The sequence below is a fragment of the Manis pentadactyla genome, chromosome 11 (genome assembly GCF_030020395.1).
Source record: "Manis pentadactyla isolate mManPen7 chromosome 11, mManPen7.hap1, whole genome shotgun sequence".
Classification (NCBI taxonomy): domain Eukaryota; kingdom Metazoa; phylum Chordata; class Mammalia; order Pholidota; family Manidae; genus Manis; species Manis pentadactyla.
The window spans coordinates 4,537,250-4,564,720 of record NC_080029.1 but is presented as its reverse complement, the minus strand read 5'-3'; the positions used below and the strand labels follow the sequence as shown (position 1 = coordinate 4,564,720).

The following is a 27,471-nucleotide window of genomic DNA, read 5'->3' as shown; positions in this document are numbered from 1 at the left end:
GATGCTGCAATCTTGTTCTCGGATGTTGTGAATCATGTATGCATTATATTATTATCAATAAATTAATGATTCATTTAGTATAAATGCAGAAATGAAGAAAAAGAGACTCAGACATAGTACAAACACTACAACTGGTGGCAAAAGAGTTATGAATGATGAATACTACATTTCTAAAACTCTGAGATCCAACACAAGACATAATTAGTTGAATCTTTCTGTTGGAAATGACACTATAGACAGATGTCAGAAATATACCAAAAATCATGTTCTTATTTTGGGTTTATAGAATTTATTTTTACTAGTGGATCATGGTAGAATCATTGAACAAATAAAAATAAAAACAAAAATAAAGAATGTCAAGCACTGTCCAACTATGAACATAAGTGGTGAGGTAAATATTTCTAATAAATATTGAAGAAGGTACTGATGCCTCCTCAGAAATAAATGACTCAAGGGTGTTATCTCTTTAGCTAAGGAACATATAGACCCTAATAAATAAGAGTCAGTTTTATTGACTGGGCTGGCATCAGATTTAAGGTTGAGGTCATTTTCTTTGTTAAGAGAGAAAAATCTACATTATGAAAAATTTGTAAACATCTAAATGACTGAGTAAATGAAACATAGAAAGTGAGAATCACTGGGACAAAGCCTCAGTTCTCTTTATCATGTGCTGTGCTCTGTCTTCCTCAGAATGGACGCACTTGAGCTGATTTAAACATGTCCCGGGGTCACCAGGTCTGTGATTGCCAATCCACGTGTCAGGAGCACAGAGACCAGCGTGAGTGAGCATCAGCGTTCTACTCACTGTATGACCCAAACCGCACCGTAAAAAGTGTGATACATAGTCAAATAAGGCCAGCTGTAGTCCAGTGACAAATACAGGATTGATGATAATGATGAATGCATATAGGAAAAGCATAATAATTAATGAAGAGAGATACTTGATGTGAGAATGATCTTGTATACGGATTATGGATATCAAGGCTCTTTTTGGGTTTTTGTGAGTAATAGGGTCTAAAAATTATTATTAGTGAATTAACAAATTATTCAATAGATAATATAGCAACAAATGGAGAAAAGGAGGGATAATATTGGATCAATGATGACTGTTGGTGCCGTCTGAGTCACGGTTAATCAATATGTGTCTGGAACTCTGAGGTCCACTGTCCAGTGTGAAGTGATCTTATAGACAGATCTCACGAATATACAAAAAAATCTTGATTTTAGTTTATGTTTATGCATTCTCTATTTGTATAATTGGATCAATGAAATAATAAATACATAAATAAAGATGACGATTATGAAGCATTGTCCAATTATAAAAATACATAGGAGGACCAGAAATACTATTAGAATCTATTGAAAACACTCCTGTCCATTAGAAAATAAATGGCACAAGGATGTTACCTTTTTGACTAAGGATTTTATAGGCAGTGTTATATAGTAATAGGCAATGTTCGTTTTCTGTGTCAGTGGCAATATCGTTATTGTTTGTTTACTTAGGAGAAGTTAAATAAATATTTTCCCAAATTGCTAATTCCTTAAATGACCCATGAAATGAAATGGAATGAAAGAACCAATGGAGATAAGTCCTCAACCTCTTTTGCCCTGTCGTAATGGACTTCCTTGAGCTGATTTCTCCGTGATCACAAACTCTACGGTTGCATATTTGTGTTAGAGGATGGAGACCAATTATACATGTGTGAGAGCATGGAGATCAATGTGAGTAATAGTCAGTGTTCTTTGTCTTGGTTTGGGTGTTTCTTTAAGGGTATTCACTGTATTATTAAAAAGTCTGAAACAGAATCAGTGGATTCCAACCATGACCCCAAAATTCAATTACTATGATGCATATTGTTTATAAATCCATACATTGAGGTCAGTTAATGAACGAGGGAGTTTATTGAGGGACGTAATTCCATAGACAGATGTTAGAAGTTAGTCCATGCCAAAGTAAGAGGTTCAAATGAAGCAAGTAGTTTGACTAGTCCATGCATTCAATACTGAGGTCCATTAGCAAAGGAGATCTAGGGTGATTGCCTCTGTAGAAAATGATTCTATATACAGATGAGGGATTTTAAAGCTACTTAAAAAAATTCATGGGTATGTATTATTAGTGAATTAATGAATTAATCTCTAAACAAAATTATAGTTGAGTGAAGAAAAAGAGGGTGAAGTCTGGGAGGACAGGTGGCCTATGAATCAAGGATGAATAATGCTTACGTAGAAACGATGTCCAATGCAGAAAGAATTCTAGTCTATTGCTTCTAATACAAGTGATCCTATGAACAGTTGTTAGGGATCTCCAAGGATTTTATTTTTGGGCTGTTGAATTCCATAGATATTGGTTGCTTATTAAGAATCAATGTAATAATAACTAAAGTATGAATAAAAAAGGAAAAATTGAGCCAAATGTAATAACTATAATGTGTCATGAAACATCAATAACAATCCATTTCTAAGAACTAAAAGCCCATTGGAAATGGATAGAGGGATGTATAGAGGGTTTTATATTTTAGTGTAAGAGACAGAGGGTGAGATGTACGTAATTGTCAATGTTCATGTTCTGTGTGGTCTTTGGATTGCAGTTGCTTTTGTTTTTTATTTTTTTTAAATTAAGAAACAGGAACAAAAGTTCATGTAAGTTAATCAACCGACTACATTAAAGAGGGTTCAGCATGAGCCAGTGATGAAAATGCGTCATGTGACAAGTTATGATCAGTCTAATTGGCTTCCCTGTGTTCCCACTGATAATCATTCCCCAGTGCCTATGTAAACCAAATCATCATGTCGTACACTTTAAATATATACACCTATATTTGTTAATTATTCCTCCATGAAGTTGCTGAAAACAATATAGTCTCTTGACACTTAAAATAGTGAGCAACTGGACACAATTACTCTTAATCAGTGTAGTTGTCCTGAGATGTTGATTTTATCATTACAAATTAATAAGTAAGTTAATAACTTGATAAGATGAAAAGAGATAGAGCACCTGGTTAGTGATGAGTATGTGGTGAAACATGATCTGTCAACCCTCTTCATGTTTCATCCCTCTTAAGAAAAAAATCTTGGCTGTCACCAGTTTGAGGAAGGGGAATTAAGACTGACATGCATATTAGCATTTTTCTTCTGGGTTTCTGGAACATTAAATACTTTTCATTTTGTTTAAAAAATGAATACTGTGTCAAAATATTTCATGAATTACATATTAAAATATTTCATGAATTTATCAAGTTAATTAATTAATTAATTAATTAATGAACAACAACATATATAAACAAAATCAAATACCATGTATGGATCTATGATGAAGCTCTGTTACGTAGCAAGGTTTATGAAATAATTAATTTCGGGATCAGTTTTACAAAAGGTTGAGGATTTTACATTTCTATTTTAGGTTTTCCTCAAATGTTTCTTAACTGATGAAGATGTAAGTGTTCTTCATTATGAGGAAAGAGAATTTCCTCATTTCATTAAGAGGAAAGTGGGAGATGTAAGTACTAGTCACTGTTTAGTTCCGATGATGGGCTCATGTTATATATAGAAAGAATATACAAATTATATGAGAAAAGGCTAATCATGGACTGATGATGTAAATGGAATGCATTCTGAGGTGTATTTTATGATCAAAACATCTGTGACCTACTGAGGTCCATCACAAAAAGAGACTTAAATGTTATATCTCTGGGAATGAGCCTATGAATATATTAAAGTAAAATTCAGGGATAATGTTCCCAGCCTCTGGTGCTTCAAGGATTTTGATTTTATTATCATAAGTGGATAAATGAAAAGAATAAGCAGGTATGTCAGTGTATAAAGATGAAAAAGCCAAGTATATCCAACTATGAGAATATGTGGTGAGGCAAGAATTATTATTAATATAACTTGGAGCTAGTGAAGTTCACTAAGTACTAAGTGGATCAAGGGGGTTACATTTTTGGGGAAGGACAGTAAATGTAATAGGCTGTGTTCTTGCTTTGAGTCAGTGGTGAGTTTAAGTGGGTTGTTTTCTAAGAGAAAAGGAAATAAATCATACTGTAAAATAGTAAGTACCTAAGTGACTATGAAAATGAAATGAGAAATGCAGATATTAATGGGAAGATTATCTCATTATTTTATTATTTGCATTGCTTATACTCAGAATGAATGCACCAAGCTGATTTAACCCTTCTACAATGGCCAAGAACCAGAGAGCTACATGAATAATGGTCAGAGCTCTTGTTTGGATAGCTTGTTTAAGAATACTCACTGCATGGCTAAAAAAATGTATTAGGTATAATCAAAGAAGGTAACCATGGCTTGGTATGGGATTCATATGGAACCCCTGTTCCTTAATGGTTCTATGCAACACTGAGATGGATTAATGAAAGATACAGTAGATGAGGGAAATTATATAGATAGATGTTAGGGACATTTAAGAATCTTGTTGTGTTTTTTTTCATGTAAATTAATTGTATTATTATTAATCAATTGAAAAATTAATAGGTCAACATATGTAGAAGTAAATGAGGAAAAAGAGGGAAAATCCTGGACCAGTGATGGACACCTGGTAGTGTGTGAGTCAAGAGTGATGAATGATGCAGCTGGGCTCTGAGGCACTACACAGAAAGAGATCTAGTCTACTGGCCCTGTTGGAAATGATCCTCCAGACAGATTAGGAATACACAACAGAGATCTTGTTCTCGGGCTTTTGTGGTTCAAGAAGTCAGGGCATTATTGTGAAAAAAGTCAATACTTAAATCTATACAATTACGCAAATGCATAGAGATGAGGGGCATGAAGCATTGTCCAATCATAAAAATATGAGATGAGACAAATGCCACTGATATAACTTGGAGACACTAATGTCCATTAAGAAATACATAGATAAGGGTGCACCTCTTTGGGTAACCATCATCTAGACAGAGGCAAGTCATAGGCAGTGTTACTGCTCTGGGTCAGTGGTGAGTTCCATGCTGTTCTTTTTTTTTGTTTTAAGAGATGAGACAAATAATTATTAACCTCAATCAATAAATATTTAAATGACTCAAGAAAATGAAAGGTGGAAAGCAAGGACCAGTGGAGAAAACGTCTCAGCTCTGCTTTGGACTCCTCAGGGCGCTGCTTGCTGCTGTGCAAGGTTCTGCCGTGACCCCTGTGATCAGAGGCTCAATGGCGGGACCAGTGTCAGCAGCAGTCAGGTTTCTCATTGAGGTTTTGGTGGCTCTCTTGAGTGGATTCACTGTATAAAGGCTCAGGAGGTGAAATTGCAGAAGGCCGACCAGAGCCTGATAATGAGGCTGGTGCTGATTAGAAGCGTGGTGTTGATTAACTGACCTACTAAACACTGAGGTCAAATAGAGATAGAGATGCAGTCTCTATAGGTAATAATTCTGTAGATAGATATTAGGTGTTTTCTAGAAACTTCTTGGGTTTTTGTGATCCCTGTGAATGTATTTTGTTATTATATGTGAATTATGAATTGATTCATAATTACAAAGAAGAATAAGAGGGCAAAATCTGGACCAAAGTTGATGACAGGTGCATATGAGTCATACACGATGAAGATGATGTGTCTGGAACTCTGAGGTCCCACACAGAAAGGAGTCTAGTGCCTTTATCTTGTTTGAAGTATTCCTGTAGACATGTCAGGAATATATATGGTTCTTTTTCTTGGACATGTGGCCATCGATTTTCAAAAATATTATTATAAAACAGTCAATGGCAGAATAAAGGAACGAATGTTTAAATGGATAAAGATGAGGAGGGTGAAGCATTGTTTATTGTTAAAATATGTAATAAATAAAAGTAACAATATAAATCGGAATGAATAATAAATGCACCAAGAGTACATTTTTGAGTAAATATGCAGTTTTAGTAGTAGTAATGAGTGAGTTACAAGTTTGCTGTTTGATTTATTAAAAGAAAAGTAAGTAAATATTACTCTAAATCAATCAATGCCTGAATGACTGTGCATATGGATGAAGGGAAGTATGGATCAGTGGGGGGATGTCTCGGCCTTTATCGCCTCTGCTTGTCGCTCTTCAGAATAGATGCTGGAGCTGATTTCAGCTTCTGTCACGATCGAGGTTGTCGTGTCGCCTCTGCCAGGAAGGAGACGGTTGTAAGTAATGGTCAAAGATCTTGTCTTGGTTTGGGTCATGTTTTTAAGGGTATGACCAGTATTGTAAAATGGTTAAATTAATTAAAAAGTTGCCTATTGTCCTATAACAAAAATGATATAAAATGTGTCAATTTGATTGATAATGTGTAACATAGAGATTGATTAACAGCAGAGATATACTCTGTAGGAAATGATTGTATAGACAGATGGAAAGGATATTCAAAGATCTTGCTCTCGGTTTTCTTTTTTTGACTCATCTACTTATTATTATCAAAGAATTAATGAATTAATTGGCAACAAATATAGACACAAATGAAGAAAAATAAACCCAAATATGGATCAGTGATGGTGACCGCTGGTGTATGAGTCATGGAAATTATTCATCAAAACAAGTGTCTGAAATTCTGAGTCCAACACAAAATATAATCGGCCCAATCTCTCTTTTCGAAATGATCTTATAGACAGATGTCAACAATATACAAAGATGGTGTTCTTATTTTGGTCTCATAGATTTAGATTTATTATTACTAATGGATCAACCATTAAAGAAAAATAAATAAATAAAGAAGGAGAAAGTGAAACATTGTCCAGCTGTGACCATACATGGTGAGGCAAGACACATTGTCAATAAAAATTGAAAATGTTGATTCCCATTAATAAATACATAGATGAACAGTGTTACTTCCTTGGCTAAAGATCATGCAGACACGGGTAATTAAGCATCAGTTTCATTATTCTGAATCAGTTCCAAGTTTGAGGTTGTTCCCTTTGTTAATAGGAAAACAATACATACATATTGAAAAATTAATAAATGCCTAAAAGCTGAGTAAATGTAATATGGAAAGAGGGATCAATGTAGATAAAATCTTAATTTTTAAAAATTAATTTCTCTACTTCTAGTCTTGAGAATGGATGCACTTGAGGTGATTAAAGCATCTTCCACGATCACGAGCTTTATGGTTACGTCTGTGCATTAGGAGCAGGAAGACTAATGTGAGTGATACTCAGAGGTCTTGTGTTGGTTTTGGGTGGTTTGCTTGAGAGTATTTACCATGTGATTAGGGTGAATTAATGAATTAATAAACAATTTATAAATGAACGAAGAGAAAGAGTGCCAGTCCTGGACCGATGATGATGACTGGTGGCGTTTGACTCATGGATGATAAATTCTATGTGTCTGAAACTCTGAGGTCCCACACAAAGAAATCTTAGTGCCTTCTCTTTATTTGAAAGGATCCTACAGTCAGGAGTATACAAGGGTCTTGTTTTTGCTTTGTGTTCATTCATACATTTTGTTTAATTGGTGCAATGAAATAATAAATAAATAAATATGAATGGGATGAAATACTCTCCAATTATTAAAATATGTGGTGAGGTAAGAAATAGTATGAATATATTTGATTACAGTTAAGTCCAAAGAGAAATAAATGGTACATGACTGTTAAATCTTTGGCTAAGGATGATGTAGACAATACTAGATAATACCAGTGTTCTGGGTCAGGGACAAGTTCTAAGTTGTTCATTTCCTTAAGAGAAAATGAAATAAATATATCCTAATTAATAACTGCCTACTCACTGAACAATGAAATGCAGAAGCAAGGGTCAGTGGGGATTAGGTTTCAGTTTTTTATCCTCTGCTGTCTTCTATACTCCTCAGAATGGACACACTTGAGCTGCTTAAACGTATTCCGTGGGCACGAGCTCTATGGTTGCATCTGTGTGTTAGGAACTTGGATACCAGTGTGAGTAGTATCAATGTTCTTGTCTTGGATTGAGTGTTTTTAAAAAAATACTGTAATATTAAAAGTATTAAAGATAATTCAAGAGGCCCATCCAGGCCCACGTCAAATATTATGGGTATGAAACAACATGATGGTTAATTTATAGATGAAACACTGAGTTCAGTTAATGAAAGAGTATAGTCTCAGCGGAAATGATGATATATATCTATGGGTGTTGGGGATATTCAAGGATCTTAACTGTGATTCTCTTGTAATTTATGTTTATTTTGATATTAGTGAATTAATCAGCAAACAAATATAGATGACAGTAGAGAAAAAGAGCCAGTCCTGGACCAGTGATGATGACTGATGGCATATGAGTCAAATACAACGAATACTACGTGCCTGGAACTCTGAGGTCCAACGTAAGACAGATCTGCCCCCTGTGGTTGCAGTGATCCTGTGCAGATACCAGTGTATGCAAGGGTCTTGTTTTGTTCTTTGTTTCCGTTCATTTTTATTCTACAAATATAATCAAATCAGTTAATAGATCAATGAATATATTAGAAAAAAATATAAGGTAAAGCATTGTCTAATTATAAGAAAAGGTGGTGAGTTAAATACTATTACTATATATTGCAATGAATGAAAGTAAATGATACAAGGATGCTTTTACTTTGGGTTCATGGGTTTAGATTTATTATTATAAATGGCTCAATGATAGAACTATTAAAGGTATATGAGTAACAGATAAAAGAGTGAAGCATTGTCCAACTTTAGACATATGTGGTGAAAGGGAAGAAATATTAATAAAAATTGCAAACCCTGATGCCCACTGAGAAATAAACAGATCAGGGTGTCACTTCTTTGGCCAAGGATCATATAGACATAAATAACTAACAGTAAGTTTTATTCTGGGTTAATCTCAAGTTTGAGGCTTTTTGTGAAGAGCAAAATATTTTACATCATGAAAATTTTATAAATTTCTAAATGACTGAATAAATAAAATGTGGAAAGCAAGACTCAGTGGGGATAAAACTGGTATTTATTTACTAACTTTTTTGCATCATCAACTGTGCTTTGTACTTCTCAAAATGAACACGCTCGAGCTGATGAAGCATTGTTCCACGGGTCGAGCTCTGTGATGGCGTCTGTGTGCCGGAAGCAGAGACCCACGTGAGTAATAGTCAGTTTCTTGTCTTGGCTTCGATGATTACGTTTTTTAGTGTATTCAGTGTTATTTGAAATTTGCATATATAATCACAGAAGGCCAAGTGTAGCACAGTGACAGTGCATTTTATGAAACATTGTGTTGATTAACGCATAATGAAAAATGCCAATTTCCCAAAGACACATTACTATGAGAATGATTCTGTATATATAGGTGAGGGATATCATGGCTCTCCTTGAGGTTTTGTGAATAACAGGGTTTTTTTTTTTTTGGTATCATTAATCTACAATTACATGAGGAACATTATGTTTACTAGGCTCCCCCCTTCACCAATTCCCCCCCACAAACCCCATTATAGTCACTGTCCATCAGTGTAGTAAGATGCTACAGAATCACTACTTGTCTTCTCTGTGTTGTACAGCCCTCCCTGTGCTCCCCCCCAACATTATACATGCTAATCGTAATACCTCCTTTCTTTACCCCCCCCATCCCTCCCTTCCCACCCATCCTCCCCAGTCCCTTTCCCTTTGGTGACTGTTAGTCCATTCTTGGGTTTTGTGATTCTGCTGCTGTTTTGTTCCTTCAGTTTTTTCTTTGTTCTTATATTCCACAGATGAGTGAAATCCTTTCTCCACCATGTAATTGAACTAATTTACATTCCCACCAGCAGTGTAGGAGGGTTCCTGTTTCTCCACAACCTCTCCAACATTTGTTGTTGTTTGTCTTTTGGATGGTGGCCATCCTTACTGGTGTGAGGTGATATCTCATTGTGGTTTTAATTTGCATTTCTCTGATGACTAGCGATGGGGAGCATCTTTTCATGTGTCCGTTGGCCATCTGAATTTCTTCTTTGGAGAACTGTCTGAATAACAGGGCTTTAAAATTACTATTAATGAGTTAATGAATTAATAAATAACATAGAAATTAGCGAAGGAAAAGATGGGCAATATTGGATCGATGATGACTACTGGTGGCGTATGAGTCATTTGCGATGACTGCGTGTCTGGAACTCTGAGGTCCAACAAAAATGGAATCTGGTCCATGGTCCTGTTTGAGGTGATTGTCTAGACAGATGTCAGGACTACACAGGATCTTGTTTTTTGGGCTTTATGTTCATGTATTTTCTTTCTATTTTTGTAATTGGATCGATGAAATAATCTGTAAACTAACATAAATAAATAATGATGAAGGTGGTGAAATATTGTCCGATTATCCAAATATATGGTTTGTCAATGACTATTACTTAGATATATTGAAAACAGATATCCATTAAGAAATAAATGGTTCAGGGTATTTTTCTTTGTCTAAGGATGATATGTAGCTATTAGCAAGTAATAGTCTATATTTATGTGCTCTATCAGTGGCTAGACCAATGTTTTTCATTTGCTTAGAGAAAAATAAAATATATATAACCGCAGCACACTGATTACATAATTGAGTGACTAAATGAAAGGTGTAATTCAAGAATGAATGAACACATCTCAGTCTTTTTATCCTCTGCTGTGTCTTGTACTTCATTGCATTTGAGCTGATTTAAGCATCCCCATGGGCAGGAGTTCTGTGGTTGCATCTGTGCATTATGAGCATGGAGAGCTGTGTGAGTAATAAAGTTCTTTTCTTGGTTTTTTAAAAGGTTTTCATTACTTAAACTGTGTGAAATATAATCAGTGATTACCAACCATGACTGAATAGTCAAAATGTGTTTAATATAAAAAATTATGTCAATGACTCTATGTGGGAAATATTGAGGTCAGTTAGTGAAAGATACGTATTGTTGATGGGAAGTAATTCTATACACAAATGTTGGAGATACTCAAGGATCTTGTTTTGAGTTTTTGTGGTTTCTAGGCATTTATTTTATTATTACTAGTGCATCGATGGATTAGCCAATAAAAACATGTGGGCATGAATGAACATAATGAAGGCCACATGTGGATCAGTGATGGCAATTGGTGATGTATGAGTCTTGGGTGGTGAATACGAAAGTTATGGAATTCTGAGGTTCATCCCAAAAGAAATCTAGTACTTCCCCCTATCTGAAGTGATCCTTGGAGAGATGTCAAGTGTATCTGAAGATTATGTTCTGGGTCTTTGTGTACCTGGTCATTAAAAAACATTATAAACAATCAGTGGCAGGATTAATTTATTGAAAAAAACTGAAGAGGGTGAATGAAGCATTGTTCGTTGTGAAAATATATAGTAAAAAACAAAAAAGAAAATGGATTTGGAACTAAAAGGCTCAATGTATATGTCTTTGAGTAAGAATGATAGACAATAAGAATAGTTACTGGCTCAGTTATAACTCTGATGTTTGATTTATTGAGAGAAAGAAGTAAATATTACCATAAATTAATGAGTGCCTGAATGACTCTGAAAATGAGTGGCTTACTATGTGAATCAGCGGAGAGAATATCTTAATACATCGTCTCTCTGTTCGGTGCTGGCGAGAATGTGCTCTTGAGTTGATTGCAGCTTCCGCCATGTCAAGATTATCATGTTGCCTCTGTTTTTGGAAAGAGACTGGGTAAGTAATTGTCAAAGTGGTTGTCTTGGAATGGGTCCTTTGTTCAAGGATATTTATTATTATTATTTTAAATATTAAATAATAGAAATGTTAACCATGGCCCAGTGATAAAAATGATAAGGAATATTATACTGATTAACTGATGATATGCAGGATTGAGAACTGCTAATGCAGGAGATACAGTCTCATTGGGAAGTGATTCTGTAAACTGATGTTTGGGGTAGTCAGGAATCTTGTTTTTGTTTTAATTTTATTTATTTATTTAGAGATGTAATTGACATATACTGTTATATTGGTTTCGCTTGTACAACATACTGATTTGATATGTATACATTGCCTAATGATTACCACATAGGCAGACCAGCTGTCACCATACATAGTTACAAAAAATTCTTTTTTTTTGTGATGAGAACTTTTTAAGACTTCCTTCCTTCCCAACTTCTTTCAAATGTGCAATACAGTATTAACTATAGTGTCACACTGTATATTACATTGTCTTGATTTATTTATTTTATAACTGGAAGTTTGTACTTTTGATCCCCTTCACCCATTTCACCAATATTCCAACCCCCAACTGCGGCATCTACCAATCTGTTCTGTATGTACAAGCTCTTTTTTTCTTGTTTTTTCTTTTTTGAGATTTCACATATTCTTCAGATCATATGGTATTTGTCTTTCTCTGCCTGACTGACTTAACATAATGCCCTTAAGATCCATCCTTGTTGCTGCAAATGGGAAGTGGTTTTTCTTTTTCATGGCTGAGTAATACTCCATTGTATAAATACACATTTTCTTTATCCATTCACCCATCAGTGAACACTTTGGTTGTTTCTGTGTCTTGGTGATTGTAAATAATGCTGCAGTGAATGTGGGGGTTCATATACCTCTTCATGTTAGTGTTTTCGTTTTCTTCAGGTAAATACCCAGTAGTGGAATTGCTTGCTGTATCATGGTAGTTTTATTTGTAATTTTTGAGGCACTTCCATACTGTTTTCCATAGTGGTTTCACCAGTTTACATCCCTACCAACAGTACATAAGGGTTCCCTTTTCTTCACAGTCTCGCCAGTACTTGTGATTTCTTGTCTGTTTGGTCGTAGACGTTCCAGCAGGTGTGAGGGGATCTCTCACTGTTGTTCGGATTCGCATTTCCCTGATGCTTAGGGAGGCTGAGCATCTTTTCACATATTTTTGGCTTGTCTTCTGTTTTGGGGTTTTTGTGAATCATGTATTATTTTTATTATTATCAATAAGTAAATTATTTGATTGATACAACTGTAGAAATGAATGAAGACAAGGAGACTCATATATAGACTATGATGATGACTGATGGACAGTGAAAACACACATCTGCGACTGAGGTCATGGCTCAGGCGTGGCAGGACGTAGCCGGTCTGTTTCTTCTATTGGAATTGTTTCTTTAGAGAGATGTTAGGAATATAAGCAAGATCATATTCTTGTATTGATTTCACAGATACAGATTTGTTATTTATAGAATAATGGTAGAACCATTATACAAATATAAATAAGTGTATATAAAGCTGAGAGTAAAGCATTGTCCATCTGTAAATGTATGTAGTGAGGCAAAAGATATTAGTAATAAAAATTGAAAACACTGATGCTCATTAATAAATAAATAAGTCAAGAAATCAACTCTTTGACCAAGTTTCATATAATCATGTAAACAAGGGTTAGTTTGATTAATCAGGGTCAATCTCAAGATTGGATTTTTCTTTTGTTAAGATAAAAATTATATATTAAGAAAAAATAGCAAATATGTAAGTACTGAGTAAATAAAAATGCAGAAAGCAAGGATCAGTGGAGATTTTACCTTAATTCTTTTTTACCACCTGCTCTTCTCCATACTCTTCAGAACAAAACCACTGAGGTGACTTAAATGCCTTCCACGGTCACAAACTCTATGTCTGCCACTTATTAATAGGAGCTCAGAGACTAATCTGAGTAACAGTCAAAGTTCTTTTCTTGGTTTCAGTGTTGTGCGTTCAACATTATTTATTACATTGTTGGAAAGTATGAAATATAAGTAAAGGAGGAAACAGTATCTCAGCATTAAATATCAGATCTATGAAAAAGTATATTGATTAATGCATACATGGAAAACAGGATAGCTAATAAAAGAGACCTGGTGGGAGAACTAAGCTATATTCAGTTGAAGGACATAAGACTCATCTCAAGTTTTGTGAATAATAAGGTTTTAAGATTATTAGTAAATTAATGATTTAATCAACACAAATAGAATATAATGAGGAAAAGATACACAATATTGGATTGATGATGACTACTGGTGGCATATGAGTCACTTATGATGCATACGTGTCTGGAACTCTGAGGTCAAACAGAAGAAAAATCTACTCCGTTCCTGTTGTTTGAAGGCACCCAGTACACATGTCAGAAATACACAAAGATCTTGTTTTTGATCCTAGTGTTCATGCATTTTCCTGTATTATTATAACTGGATAAGTGAAAAATCTAAAAACATAAAAATAAAAAGGGTAGAGTGAAGCATTGTCCAATTATAAACATATGTGATGAGACAAAAATACTATTAATATATTATGAAAACTTGAAGTTCAGTTAGAAACAAGTGGCACGTGACTGTTCCCTTAAGGCTAAGGACAACGTCGGCAGGGTAACTGATAGAAAATGCTCATACTCTGGGTCAGTTGTAAAATTGACATTCATTTTCTTTAGGGAAAAAAATAAATACCAAAGCAATGATTTGGTGAGAAGCAAGGATCAGTGGAGAAATGTGTCACCCTGTTCGCTCATCCGCTCTGCACAGCCTCAGGACAGGCGCCCTACACCTGCGCAAGGATCCTCCCTCCATCACAAGTCCCCGGGGTGCCTCTGTGTTTTAGGAACCTGGAGCCCAGTGTGAGTCCTAATCAAAGTTACTGTCTTTGTTTGGGTGATTTGTCTAAGAGTATTCATTGTATTCATAAAAATATTGAAATGTACTCAAAGAAGGCCAACTATGTCCTTCTGACAAACATGGGATTAATAAGAAGCATTATATTGATTCATACGTATATGATAAACTTAATAAATATGACAGGGATATAATGGTAGAATAATGGTTGTAGAGAAATTAGGGATATCAAGGCCCTTTTGACTTTTTGCAAATCATAGAATTTTAAAACTATGATTAGTGAATGGATTAATCAATAAGCAATGTAGAAATGAGTGAAGAGAAAGTGGTCTTTCTGGATCGATGATGGTGACTGTGGCATATGAGGCATGGACAGCAAATAATATGTGTCTGGAACTCTGAGGTCCAACACAGGAAATGCGGTCTTTTCTCTTCATGCATTTTGATCCTTTTTATAATTGGATCAATGAAACATCCATGAGGAAATACACAAAAAATAAGGCTGAATTGTAGAAGCATTGTCCAGTTTAAAAAATATGTGTGTGTGGGGGTGGGTGGGCAAGAGATAATATTAATATAGAAAACACTGAAGTCCAAAGAGAAGTAAATGCACATGACTGTAGCATCTTCGGCGAAGGATGATACAGATAGGATATGGTGCAGACGATGTTTATGTTCTGGGTGGGGGAGAGAACTAAGTAGTTCGTTTTCATTAAATAAAATGAAACGAACGTCCTCCAGGAGCGATCGCCTAAGTGCTTGACTACATGACAGCTGTAAACCAAGGATCGGTGGGGAAAATGTCTCAGTTTTTTCACCTTCTCCTCTTGGTATTCTTCAGAACAGATGCTCTGGCTAATTTTGGCTGTGCCCTGGTCAAGACTGTGATGCTCCTCTGTGTTAGGAGAGAGACCAAGGTGAGTAATAATCAGAGATCTTGTCTTGGTTTGGGTCAGTTGTTTAAGATAAATATACTCAAAAAGTAAATTTTAGCCCATTGATAAACATTATATGAAACATTATTAATTGATTAATTGATGCTGTGTGACATTGATTAATGGGAGATATAATCTGTGTTGGCAGTCATTCTATAAGTAGAAGTTAGGGATATTCAAGTTGTTTCTCAGTTTTTGTTAGTCATGTATTTGTTTTATTATTATCAATGAAGTAATGATTTAACTGCTACAAATGTAGAAATGAATGAAGTGGGTCTCTAATGGACCAGTGCAAGTGACTGGTGGTGGGGGAGTCATGGGTAAGGAATGATATGTCTCCCGAACCCTGAGGTCCAACATGTTACACATTCCATTTTCTCTGTTTACTTGAGCCTATGGATGGATGTTAGGAATGTACAAAGATGTTGTTTTTACTTTGGGTTCATGGATTTAGATTTATTATTGTAAATGGTTCAATGATAGAACCATTAAAGGTATATGAGAACCAGATAAAGATAAAAGGGTGAAACATTGTTCAACTATGGACACAGATGGTAAGAGGGAAGAAATACTAATAAAAATTGCAAACCCTGATGCCCACTAGGAAATAAACAGATCAGGGTGTCACTTCTTTGGCCAAGGGTCATATAGACATGAATAATTAAGAGTATATTTTATTCTGGGTTAATCTCAAGTTTGAGATTTTTTGTGAAGAGGAAAACATACATTGTGAAAATTTTATAAATTTCTAAATGAATAAATAAAATGTGGAAAGCAAGACTCAGTGGGGATAAAACTGGTATTTATTTACCAATTTTTTTGCATCATCAACTGTGCTTTGTACTTCTCAAAACGAACACGCTCGAGCTGATGAAGCATTGTTCCATGGGCCAAGCTCTGTGATGGCGTCTGTGTGCCGGAAGCAGAGACCCACGTGAGTAATAGTCAGTTTCTTGTCTTGTCTTCGGTGATTACATTTTTCAGTGTATTCAGTGTGTTATTCAAAATTTGCATATATAATCACAGAAGGCCAAGTGTAGCTCAGTGACAGTGCATTTTATGAAACATTGTGTTGATTAATGCATAAATGAAGAACACCATAATTTCCCAAATACACATATTGCTGTGAGAATGATTTTATATCTATCTATCTATCTATCTATCTATCTATCTATCTATCTATCTATCTATCTATCTATGTATATATATATATATAGGTGAGGGATATCATGGCTCTTCTTGGGGTTTTGTGAATAATAGAGTTTTTAAATTACTATTAGTGAGTTAATGAATTAATAAATAAAATAGAAATTAGTAAAAGAAAAGATGGACAATATTGGATCGATGATGACTACTGGTGGCGTATGAGTCATTTGCGATGACTGCGTGTCTGGAACTCTGAGGTCCAACAAAAATGGAATCTGGTCCATGGTCCTGTTTGAGGTGATTGTCTAGACAGATGTCAGGACTACACAGGATCTTGTTTTGGGGCTTTATGCTCATGCATTTTCTTTCTATTTTTGTAATTGGATCAATGAAATAATCAATAAACAAATGATGATGAAGGTGGTGAAATATTGTTTAATTACAAAAATATATGATTATGCAAGGAATAATATTAATGTGTATTTAAGATGTTGACATCTGTAAGGGAATATGTGATCATTCCTATAGTGGAATATATGGTAAAAACGTGTTATAATTATTGATAAAATTCAGTGGTCATATTCTCTATCAGTGGCTAGATTGATATTTTTCACTTAGTTATGAAAAACATACATTACTCCAATTTACTATTTAATAATTGACCGACTATATGAAAGGTGGAATGTAAGGATCAGTTAGCATAATGTCTCAATCTTTTTTATCACTTGTTCTGCCCTGTACTCCTCAGAATGGATGCACTTGAGCAGATTTAAATATTTCCCATGGTCACAAGCTCTGTGGTTGCCCCTCTATATGTGTATCAGGAGGATAGAGATTCATGTGAGTAGCAGTTGAAGTTGTTTCCTTGATTTAAGTGTTTTTTATAAAGTAATTCATTGTTTTATTAAAATGTACTGTACATAATAAAAGGGGGCACTGTATCTCCGTGATAAATATGGGCATGTGAAACATTGACTAATCCACGTGTGGAAAACTGAGGATAATGAAAGAGATGCAGTAATGTGAGAATAATTTATGTAGAGATTTGGGACATAAAAGCTCTTGAGTTTTGGTGAATTATGACACTTAAAATTATTAGTGAATTAATGATTTAATCAATAGGCAATTATAAATAAATGAAGGAAAAGGGAGACAATATTGGATCAATGATGACTGCTGGTGGCGTATGAGTCATTTACGATGAATACGTGTCTGGAACTCTGAGGTCCAACAGAGGAGAAATCTAGTCTGTTTTCATTGTTTGAAGGTGTTCTATGAATGCATGTCAGGAATAAGCAAGGGGATTTTTTTTTTTTGGTCTATGCATTCATGTATTTTCATTCTATTATTACAGTTTGATAAATGTGAGAATCTATAACTATGTATATATAAATAAAGACAGAGTGAAGCATTGTCCAATTATAAAAATATGCGGTTAGACAAGAAATACTTCTCATGTATTATGAAAACCCTGATGTTCAATTACAAGTAAATGGTACATGACTGTTAGCTCAATGGCTGAGGATGACACAGATAGTATTATACGTCATAGACAATGACTTCAGATTCTGGGTCAGTAGTAAAATCAAAGTTCTTTGTTTTCTTAACTGAAATATATTCATACCAAATTAATGATTGCCAAGACTGATTAAATGAAAGGTTAAAAGTTAAAAGCAAAGATCAATGGAGAGAGTGCTTTAAATATTTTTATAATCTGCTTTGCTTTGTACTTCTCAGAATGGACAAATTCCACCTGCTGCATGGATCCTTCCTGATCAAGAGCCCGAGGGTTGGTTGTATTTCTGTTTTAGGAACTAGGAGACCAACGTGAGTAGTAATCAAAGTTGTCCTGGTTTTGGTGTTTTGTTAAGGATACTTAGGATACTTGTGTAAGTATACTATATACTTTTTATATAAAAAGTATAAAGTATAATCAAAGAGGGCCAACTGTTTCCTAGTGATAAATACAGGATTAATAGGAAGCATTATGTTGATTAGAGCATTTATGAAGTGGGATAATTAATGACAGATATACTGATGTGCACATGATTCTAGATACATATTAGGGATAACAGTTCCTTCTTGGGGTTTTGTGAATTGTACAGTTTTAAAACTATGGTTAGTGAATTAATGAATTCAATAAACATGTAGAAATGAGTGAAGAGAAAGTGGTCTTTCTGGATCAATGATGGTGACTGTGGCGTATGAGGCATGGATGGTGAATAATACGTGTCTGGGACTCTGAGGTCCAACACAGAGGAAATGTGGTCTTTCTCTTCATGCATTTTGATTCTTTTTATAATCACATCAGTGAAATATCAATGAGGGAATATATAAAAAATAAGGCTGAATTGTAGAAGCATCATACCATTTAAAAACTATGTGGGAAGGCAAGACAAACTATGAATATAATTTGAAAACACTGAAGTCCAAAGAGAAATAAATGGCACAGGACGGTAACTTCTTTGGCCAAGGATGATACAGTCGGGATAAGTTATAGATGATGTTATGTTCTGGGTGGGGGCAGGTATGAAGTAGTTCATTTTCATAAAGGACGATGAAATAAGTGTGCTTCAATCATGGTTGCCTAATAAGCACCTGCCTAAATGAAAGATGTAAGGCAAGGATTAATGGAGGAACGTCTCATTTTATTATCTGCCCTGCTTGCCCTCCACAGAATGGACACACTCGAGCTGATCACACTGTCTTTCAAAGTCACCCCCTGCCTGGTGGCGTCTCCGCTGTAAGAGCAGACACCAGTGTGAACAGTAGCCAAAGTTCTCCTCTTGGTTGGGCCATTTACTTAAGGGTATTCACAGTCTTATTAAAAATTAATAAATGTAATCAAGAATTAATTATGGACCAATGACAAATATGAATCATTATGCTGGTTAATTGATAATGTTACACTGAGATTGATTAGAGAAGGACTCATAATCTATATTAGCAATGATTCTATACCTAGAAGTTAGGGTTACTCAAGATCTTGTCCTTTGTTTTTTGTGAATCACATATTTTATTATCACTGAATTAATGAATTAATTGATGCAAATGTAGAACAGAGTGAAGAAAGTGGGCCTTTAGTGACCCAGTGGTGATGACTGGTGGTGTATGAGCTATGGATGATGACTATTGCATGTTTGGAACTCTGAGCTTCAAGTAATGCCTCGTGTATTCTCCATAGCTGATCTATAGCCAAATGACAGGAATATACAAAGATTATGTTCTTACCTGGTTTCATAGGTTTAGATTTATTATTATTAATGATCAATCATGAAACCATGAATGAAATATAGAGCAGATAAAGAAAAAAGGGTGAAGCACTGTCCTATATGAACATACCTAGCGAGGCAAGAACTACTAATATGAGTTAAAATGCTGAGGTCCATTAAAAAATAAATGGACCAGTGCTATTACATTTTTGTCAAAGAATCACAGAGATATGGGTAAGTAAGAGTCTATTTTGTATTTCAGAGTGGTCTGTAGATTGAGCATTCCTTTTGTCAAGAGAAAAAATATCCACACTGTGAATAATTTATAAATACCCAAACGATTGAGTAAATTAAATGGAGTAAAGGATCAATGGAGAGAGGTCTGAACTTGTTTTATTCAATGACAGTGCTTTGCACTTCTCAGCAAGGACACACTGTAACTGACGTAGGCGTTGCTCCCTGGGGGGTGGGCTCTGTGATTGCGTCTGTGCGTCAGGAGCACAGAGGCCAGTGTGAGTAATAGTCAAAATCTTGTCTGGGTTTCACTGATTCTTCTTTGAAATACTCAGTATATTATTTTAAAAAATACCATATATAATAATGTTGATCAGCTGGAGCCCAGTGATAATATTGAATTGATATAGAACATTGTATGGATTAATATATGTGATATGTAGGACAATTAATGAAAAATACATTTCTGTGAGAGTGATTCCATATACAGGTTAGGGATTTCACAGTGATCACGGGTTTTTGTGAATAGTACGGTTAAAAAACTATTACTAGTGAATTCATGGATTAGTAAATAAGCAATTATAATTGAATAAAGAAAAAGAACATTATTGGATGAAGGAGACTATTGGTGGCATATGAGTGATACAAGATGAATATGTGTCTGGAACTCTGAGGTCCAGCACAAAAGGATCTGGTCCATGGCCCTATTTGAAGTGATCCTATAGACAGATTTCTGGAATTATATAAAGGTGTTCTTGGCCTTTATGTCCATTCATTTTCTTTCTGTTTTTATAACAGCAGTGAAATAATAAACAAATATAAAAACATAAAAGTGAAGGGGGTGTGTATTGTCCAATTATAAAAATATGCGGTTTCTCAAGAAATATTACTTAGATATATTGAAAACAGATATCCGTTAAGAAATAAATGGTACAAAGTGTTTTTCTTTGTCTAAGGATGATAAATAGTTACTGGTAAGTCATAGTCTATGTTTCTGTTCTCTATCAGTGACTAGACCAATATTTTTCATTTACGTAGAAAATAAAAATACACATTACATAATTGATCGACTAAACGAAAGGTGTAATTCAAGAATGAACGAACACGTCTCAATCTTTTTATCGTCTGCTGTGTCTTGTACTCCTCAGAGTCATCGCATTTGAGCTGATTTAAGCATCCCCATGGGCAGGAGCTCTGTGGTTGCATCTGTGCGTTGTGAGCATGGAGAGCTGTGTGAGTACTAAAGTTCTTTTCTGGGTTTTGTGTTTTTTAAAAAGATTTTCAGTGCATTATTAAAAAATGTGAAGTATGATCAGTGCTTGCCAGGCATGCCAAATAAAAGAATGTGTTTAATATGAAGCATTATGTCAGTAACTCTGTATGGGAAATTCTGAGGTCAGTTGATGAAAGATGTATTGTCGGTGGGAAGAAGACAAATATTGGAGATTTTTCAAGGATATTGTTTTGAGTTTTTGTGATTTCTAGGTATTTTATTATTAATAGTGAATTGATGAATTAGTAAAAATGTGTGGACATGAGTGGTCATAAGGAGGACCAGTGATGACTGGTGACATATTAGTCTGGGGTGAATAACACTAAAGGTCTAGAACTCCAAGGTCCAACAAAAGAAATCCAGTTGTTTCTCCTGATTTGATGTGGTTCTATAGTGAGATGCCAGAAATACATCAGTATCATGTTCTTGGTTTGTGCACAGGAATATTTGAAAGTATTATTGAAGGTAATCAATGGTAAGATAAAGAGACAGATGTATAAATGAATAATAACAAACAGGGGGAAGCATTGTTCAGTGTTAAAATACACAGTAAATAAAAATAAAGTTAACATATATTGGAATGGAAAATGAAAGATTGAAGTGCACATGTCTTTGAGTAAGAATGATAGAGCCAATGATAAGTAATAGTTATTTAGTTACAACTTTGACATTTGGTTCATTAAGAGAAAAAGAAATATTAGTATAAATTATAAACACCTAAATGACTGCAAATGAATGGTGGTATACATGGATGAGCGGAGAAAGTAGGTCGATATTTTTATCATGTTGTCTGCTTGTTACTCACGAGAGCAGATGCTCTCAGGTATTTCAACTTCATTTGTCATCAAATTGTCATGTTCCCTCTGTGTTAGGAAAGAGACCAAGATGAGTAATTAAAGTTATCTTGGATTGGGTTATTTAAGGGTATTTACTGTATTGTTAAAGAGTACTAAATTAATCAGAAAGGTAACCATGGCTCAATGATAAACACATATGAAACGTTTTGTTAACTGATGAAGTGCAGGATTCAGGTTGATTATTGGAAAAGATCCAGTCTGTATTGGAAATATTCTGTAAACTAATGTTATAGATATTTGAAAGATTGTTATTTGTGGGTTTTTGTGAATCACATACACTTTTATAATTTTCTAAGAATAATGATTTAACAGGGAAATGACACCAACATTAAAATAAACTAAAATAAAAATACCAACAGGGAAATGACAAAGACAGAGACCCAGTCAGTCATGGGCCAGGGATGATGACTGGTGGTGGAAAGTCATGACTGATGAAAACATGTGTTTGAAACTCTGAGTCTCGTATGCACATGATTAGCCTGTTCTCTCTGTTGTAATTTTTTTTGTGGAGATATATCAGCAATATGCAAATATCATATATTTTTACATTGGTTTCATAGACATAAATTTGTTGTTATTTATAGATCAATGATAGAACCGTTAAACATACACAAATCCCAAAAGAACAGGGTGAAGCCTTGTCCAACTCCAAACGTATGTAGGTAGGCTAAAGACATTGATAAACATTTGAAATGCTCAGACCCTTTAAGAAATGAGGGGATAAAGGTCTTCACACTTGGGCTACTGACATACAGACATTTGTAAGGAAGAGTCAATTTTATTCTTCTGGGTCAATCTCAAGACTGAGTTTTTCTTACTGTTATGATAAAAAAAATAAATGTTAAGAAAAGTTAAAATAACTAAATACTGAATACATGCAATGTGGAGAGCAGGGATCATAGAGGTTAGGTTTCAACAGGTTTTATCATGTGCTCTGTCTGCTCTCAACTCCTCGGAATGGACACGCTAGGGCTGACCAGTGTCCTCATGGTTCCAAACTCTGTGGTTGCCTCTGTATACCAGGAGGATGAATTAATGTGAGTAGTAATTGAAATTACTTCCATGGTTTCTTTCTTTCTTTTTTTTTAAATTTTGGTTTCATTAATCTACAATTACATGAGCAACATTATGGTTACTATACTCCCCCCATTATCAAGTCCCACCACACACCCCATTACAGTCACTGTCCATCAGCGTAGTAAGATGCTATAGAATCACCACTTGTCTTCTCTGTGTTGTACAGCCCTTCCTGTGACCCCCCTCACCTTATGTCTGTTAATAGTAATGCCCTTTTTTTCCCCCTTCTCCCTCCCTTCCCACCCATCCTCCCCAGTCCCTTTTCCTTTGGTAACTGTTAGTCCATTCTTGGGTTCTGTGATTCTGCTGCTGTTTGGCTCCTTCAGTTTTTCTTTGTTCTTATACTCCACAGATGAGTGACATCATTTGGTACTTGTCTTTCTCTGCCTGGCTTATTTCACTGAGCATAATACCCTCTGGCTCCATCCATGTTGTTGCAAATGGTAGGACTTGTTTTCCTCTTATGGCTGAATAATATTCCATTGTGTGTATGTACCCCCTCTTCTTTATCCATTCATCTACTGATGGACACTTAGGTTGCTTCCATTTCTTGGCTATTGTAAATAGTGTTGTAATAAACATAGGGGTGCATCTGTCTTTTTCAAATTGGGCTGCTGCATTCTTAGGGTAAATTCCTGAAAGTGGGATTCCTGGGTCAAGTGGTATTTCTATTTTGAGCTTTTTTGAGGAACCTCCATACTGCTTTCCACAATGGTTGAACTACTTTACATTCCCACCAGCAGTGTAGGAGGGTTCCCCTTTCTCCACATCCTCGCCAACATTTGTTGTTGTTTGTCTTTTGGATGGTAGCCATCCTTACTGGTGTGAGGTGATACCTCATTGTGGTTTTAATTTGCATTTCTCTGATGACTAGCGATGTGGAACATCTTTTCATGTGTCTGTTGGCCATCTGAATTTCTTCTTTGGAGAAGTGTCTGTTTAGCTCCTCTGACCATTTTTTAATTGGATTATTTGCTTTGTGTTTGTTGAGGTGCGTGAACTCTTTATATATTTTAGATGTCAACCCTTTTCAGATCTGTCATTTATGAATATATTCTCCCATACTGTGGGATGCCTTTTTGTTCTATTGATGGTGTCCTTTGTTGTACAGAAGCTTTTCAGCTTGATATAGTCCCACTTGTCCATTTTTGCTTTTGTTTCCCTTGCCCAGGGAGATAAGTTCATGAAGAAGTTGCTCATGTTTATGTCCTATGGTTTCTTATTTTTATAAGGTAATTAACTGTATTACTAGAAAGAAATACATTTAAAGAAAGCAATCGTATCTCAGTGATAGAAATTGGGTACATGAAACAGTACGTTGATCAATGTGTATTTGGAAAAGGTTAACTAATGAAATCCACATGTTGATGTAAGAACCTATGTACAGATTAAGGCTGTAAAGGCTTTTCGTGCCTTTTTGTCTGTCATCATGTTTAAAAATTCTTATTAGTGAATTAATGATTTCATCAATAAAAAACTAGAAGTGAATGAAGAAAAAGAGGGACAATATTGGATCGATGATGACTACTGGTGGCATATGAGTCATTTACGATGAAAGCGTGTCTGGAACTCTGAGGTCCGACAGAGGAGAAATCTAGTCTGTTCCCATTGTTTGTAGGCATCCTGTGTACATATGTCAGGATTAGATGAGGATTTTGTTATTGGCCTTAATGTTCATGCATTTTCATTCTATTATTATAATTGAATTGATGAGAGAATCTAAAATTCAGTATATAAAAGAATAAAGATAGATGGAGTGAAGCATCGTCGAATTATAAAAGTATGTGATGAGGCAAGAAATACTATTAATATGTTATGAGAATGTGAGGTTCAGTTAGAAATCAATGGCACATGATTGTTCCCTTTTGGATTAGGATCAAGGGGGAGAATGTCTCCACTATTTCTATCACCTGCTCTGCCCTGTAGTCCTCAGAATGGGCACCCCGGACCTCACGGTTCCTTCCTTGGTCAAGAGCCCTCGGGTGCATCTGAGTTTTAGGAGCCAGGAGACCAGTGTGAGTCATGATCAAAGCTCTTGTCTTAGTTTGGGTGGTTTGTGTTAGAGTATTGACTGCATGAATAAAAAGTATGAAATATAATCAGAAAAGGCCAACTGTGTCCCAGTGACAAATAAGGGATTGATAGGAAGCATTGTGTTGCTTAAAGCACTTATGGAAAGTGGGATAATTAATGTCAGATGTATTGATGTGAACGATTCTAGATACATATTAGGGATAACAATTCCTTCTTGGAGGTCGTTCTTTTTGTGAATCATACAGTTTTAAAACTAGTTAATGAATTAATCAATAAACAATGTAGAAATGAGTGAAGAGAAAGTGGTCTTTCTGGATCGATGATGGTGACTGTGGCATATGAGGCTTGGACGGTGAATAATATGTGTCTGGGACTCTGAGGGCCAGCCCAGAGGAAATGGGTCTTTCTCTTCACACATTTTGATTCTTTCTATAATTAGATCGGTGAGGAAATACATAAAAAATAAGGCTGAATTGTAGAAGTATTGTCTAATTTAAAAACTATGTGGGGAGGCAAGAAATATATTAATATAATTTGACATACTAAAGTCCAAAGAGAAATAAATGGTACATGACTGTAGCCTCTTTGGCTAAGAATGTGATACAGTCGGGGTAAGTTTTGTATGATGTTTATGTTCTGGGTGGGCACAAGTGTGAAGTGGTTCATTTTCATAAAAGACAATGTGCTCCAATCATGGGTGCCTAAGTGCCTGCTTAATGAAAGATGCAAAGCAAAGATTAATGGAGGGATGTCTTATTTTATTGTCATTTGCTCTGCTTGTCCTCTGCAGGTGGACACACTCACGCTGATCACACAGTCTCTCAAGGTCACCCACTCTGGTTGCATTTCTGTTGTAGGAGCAGAGACCAATGTGAGTAATAGTCACACTTCTTATGTTAGTTTGAGTGGCTTGTGTAAGGCCATTCACTATATTATTCAAAATCATTAAATATAATCAAAGAAGCAAAATATGACAATGTTGAAAATCAGATTGATAGGAGATTATGTTGACTGATCCATAGATGCACCACTGATGTCTGTTGATGAGAGGGATTAGTCTCTGTCATATTGTAAAGAGAAATGTTAGGAATGTTGAGGGATCATATTCTTATTAATTTACATGTGTATTTCTCCAATAATGAATTAATCAAGTAAGTAAGTGTTTATGAGAATGAAATAAATGGGGGCCAGTCACAGACCAACAATGATGAGTGGTGGTATGTAGTTATATACAATTTAATAATACATGTCTGGAACTTGGGTCTGACACAAAAATAATTAGTCCATTTCTCATGTGTATAGAGACGCTAAGTACAGATGCCAGTAATAAGTAAGGATTTTGTTCTTGGTCTTTGTGTTCATGAATTTTAATAATTTATAAATGTATTAATGGTAGAATAAATGTATAAATGAATAAAGGTGAAGAGGTTGAAATACTGTTCTTTGGTAAATTTGTAGTAAGGTAAAAGTATCAATAAATGAGAATGGATGTAAAAGGACCAAGTGTATAACATCTGTGGCTAAGGTGGATACAGACAATGACATGTGCTTGTCCATTACTGTCTGAATCAGTTGCAAGTTTGAAGTTTATTTTTAAGATGAAAATAAATATTTCCCTAAGTTAATACATGCCTAAATGATTGTATTTGGATTATATGACTCAGTGCAGAGAAAGATTCAACCTTTTTATCACTTTCTCTGTCTGCTATTCTTCAGAACAGATGTTTCAGCTGATCTCATCTATTCTGATCAAGATCGTCATGTTCCCTTTGTGTTAGAAAAGAGACCAAGGTGAGTAATTATGAAAAATTTTGTCTTTGGGTCATTTGTTTAAGTGTATCTGTGGTATTAGTAAGAAAACAATAAATATAATTGAAAAACTTAACTATGGCTCAATGATAAATAAGATGTTAAACACATTGATTAAGTTAACATGTAACAGATTAATTAATGAAAGAAATACAACCTATGTTTTAAATGATTCTATAGTAGAAACTAGGGATATTCAAGTATCTTGCTCTTAAGTTTTTGTAAATCACATACTTATTTTACTATTTTCAATGAATTAATGGTTTAATCCACGCAAGTGTAGAAACAAATGAAGAAAAACGGGCCTCTAATGGACCAATGATGACAACTTGTAATGGATGTCATGGACGATGAATAATACTTGTCTGGATATCTGAGGTCCATTATAGTAAATAATCCATTCCTTCTGTTGTATCTGATCCTATAGACAGATGTTAGGATACAAAGGTCACATTTTTATTTTGAGTTTATAGATTTAGATTTG

At 35.0% G+C, this 27,471-nt stretch overlaps 1 long non-coding RNA gene, 18 other non-coding genes and 2 pseudogenes across 19 annotated transcripts in view; all 21 read left to right on the top strand.

Moving 5' to 3' along the window:
- The window catches only part of LOC118910851 (uncharacterized), a 102,591-nt gene that overhangs the window by 70,156 nt on the left and 4,964 nt on the right, over positions 1 to 27,471 (top strand). The window contains exons 26-40 of the long non-coding RNA XR_008992394.1: positions 691 to 778; positions 1,504 to 1,722; positions 3,401 to 3,496; positions 6,031 to 6,106; positions 7,007 to 7,099; positions 7,764 to 7,848; positions 8,125 to 9,003; positions 17,240 to 17,331; positions 18,229 to 18,280; positions 19,169 to 19,300; positions 21,086 to 21,170; positions 23,038 to 23,104; positions 25,019 to 25,159; positions 25,969 to 26,049; positions 26,895 to 26,969. This is a non-coding gene — a long non-coding RNA (uncharacterized LOC118910851). The remainder of the gene's footprint in view (positions 1 to 690; positions 779 to 1,503; positions 1,723 to 3,400; positions 3,497 to 6,030; positions 6,107 to 7,006; positions 7,100 to 7,763; positions 7,849 to 8,124; positions 9,004 to 17,239; positions 17,332 to 18,228; positions 18,281 to 19,168; positions 19,301 to 21,085; positions 21,171 to 23,037; positions 23,105 to 25,018; positions 25,160 to 25,968; positions 26,050 to 26,894; positions 26,970 to 27,471) is intronic.
- LOC118910938 (small nucleolar RNA SNORD113/SNORD114 family) lies at positions 85 to 189 on the top strand (annotated as a pseudogene).
- Positions 1,093 to 1,164, top strand: LOC118910974 (small nucleolar RNA SNORD113/SNORD114 family). The gene has a single exon (XR_005024287.1). It is a non-coding gene; the product is annotated as a small nucleolar RNA SNORD113/SNORD114 family (small nucleolar RNA).
- LOC130679681 (small nucleolar RNA SNORD113/SNORD114 family) lies at positions 5,504 to 5,577 on the top strand. Its single transcript, XR_008992704.1, has one exon. It is a non-coding gene; the product is annotated as a small nucleolar RNA SNORD113/SNORD114 family (small nucleolar RNA).
- LOC118910936 (small nucleolar RNA SNORD113/SNORD114 family) lies at positions 6,442 to 6,520 on the top strand (annotated as a pseudogene).
- LOC118910968 (small nucleolar RNA SNORD113/SNORD114 family) lies at positions 7,228 to 7,302 on the top strand. Its single transcript, XR_005024281.1, has one exon. It is a non-coding gene; the product is annotated as a small nucleolar RNA SNORD113/SNORD114 family (small nucleolar RNA).
- LOC118910961 (small nucleolar RNA SNORD113/SNORD114 family) lies at positions 8,177 to 8,251 on the top strand. Its single transcript, XR_005024276.1, has one exon. It is a non-coding gene; the product is annotated as a small nucleolar RNA SNORD113/SNORD114 family (small nucleolar RNA).
- Positions 9,949 to 10,020, top strand: LOC118910956 (small nucleolar RNA SNORD113/SNORD114 family). Its single transcript, XR_005024271.1, has one exon. It is a non-coding gene; the product is annotated as a small nucleolar RNA SNORD113/SNORD114 family (small nucleolar RNA).
- On the top strand, positions 10,931 to 11,005 carry LOC118910977 (small nucleolar RNA SNORD113/SNORD114 family). The gene has a single exon (XR_005024289.1). It is a non-coding gene; the product is annotated as a small nucleolar RNA SNORD113/SNORD114 family (small nucleolar RNA).
- Positions 13,806 to 13,877, top strand: LOC118910969 (small nucleolar RNA SNORD113/SNORD114 family). Its single transcript, XR_005024282.2, has one exon. It is a non-coding gene; the product is annotated as a small nucleolar RNA SNORD113/SNORD114 family (small nucleolar RNA).
- On the top strand, positions 14,746 to 14,819 carry LOC118910988 (small nucleolar RNA SNORD113/SNORD114 family). The gene has a single exon (XR_005024298.1). It is a non-coding gene; the product is annotated as a small nucleolar RNA SNORD113/SNORD114 family (small nucleolar RNA).
- Positions 16,683 to 16,754, top strand: LOC118910957 (small nucleolar RNA SNORD113/SNORD114 family). The gene has a single exon (XR_005024272.1). It is a non-coding gene; the product is annotated as a small nucleolar RNA SNORD113/SNORD114 family (small nucleolar RNA).
- Positions 17,651 to 17,722, top strand: LOC118910954 (small nucleolar RNA SNORD113/SNORD114 family). The gene has a single exon (XR_005024269.1). It is a non-coding gene; the product is annotated as a small nucleolar RNA SNORD113/SNORD114 family (small nucleolar RNA).
- Positions 18,670 to 18,743, top strand: LOC118910971 (small nucleolar RNA SNORD113/SNORD114 family). Its single transcript, XR_005024284.1, has one exon. It is a non-coding gene; the product is annotated as a small nucleolar RNA SNORD113/SNORD114 family (small nucleolar RNA).
- LOC118910983 (small nucleolar RNA SNORD113/SNORD114 family) lies at positions 19,576 to 19,650 on the top strand. Its single transcript, XR_005024294.1, has one exon. It is a non-coding gene; the product is annotated as a small nucleolar RNA SNORD113/SNORD114 family (small nucleolar RNA).
- On the top strand, positions 20,547 to 20,617 carry LOC118910990 (small nucleolar RNA SNORD113/SNORD114 family). Its single transcript, XR_005024300.2, has one exon. It is a non-coding gene; the product is annotated as a small nucleolar RNA SNORD113/SNORD114 family (small nucleolar RNA).
- Positions 21,488 to 21,559, top strand: LOC118910945 (small nucleolar RNA SNORD113/SNORD114 family). The gene has a single exon (XR_005024262.1). It is a non-coding gene; the product is annotated as a small nucleolar RNA SNORD113/SNORD114 family (small nucleolar RNA).
- Positions 22,459 to 22,531, top strand: LOC118910941 (small nucleolar RNA SNORD113/SNORD114 family). The gene has a single exon (XR_005024258.1). It is a non-coding gene; the product is annotated as a small nucleolar RNA SNORD113/SNORD114 family (small nucleolar RNA).
- On the top strand, positions 24,655 to 24,726 carry LOC118910958 (small nucleolar RNA SNORD113/SNORD114 family). The gene has a single exon (XR_005024273.2). It is a non-coding gene; the product is annotated as a small nucleolar RNA SNORD113/SNORD114 family (small nucleolar RNA).
- On the top strand, positions 25,491 to 25,564 carry LOC118910989 (small nucleolar RNA SNORD113/SNORD114 family). The gene has a single exon (XR_005024299.1). It is a non-coding gene; the product is annotated as a small nucleolar RNA SNORD113/SNORD114 family (small nucleolar RNA).
- LOC118910981 (small nucleolar RNA SNORD113/SNORD114 family) lies at positions 27,299 to 27,371 on the top strand. Its single transcript, XR_005024292.1, has one exon. It is a non-coding gene; the product is annotated as a small nucleolar RNA SNORD113/SNORD114 family (small nucleolar RNA).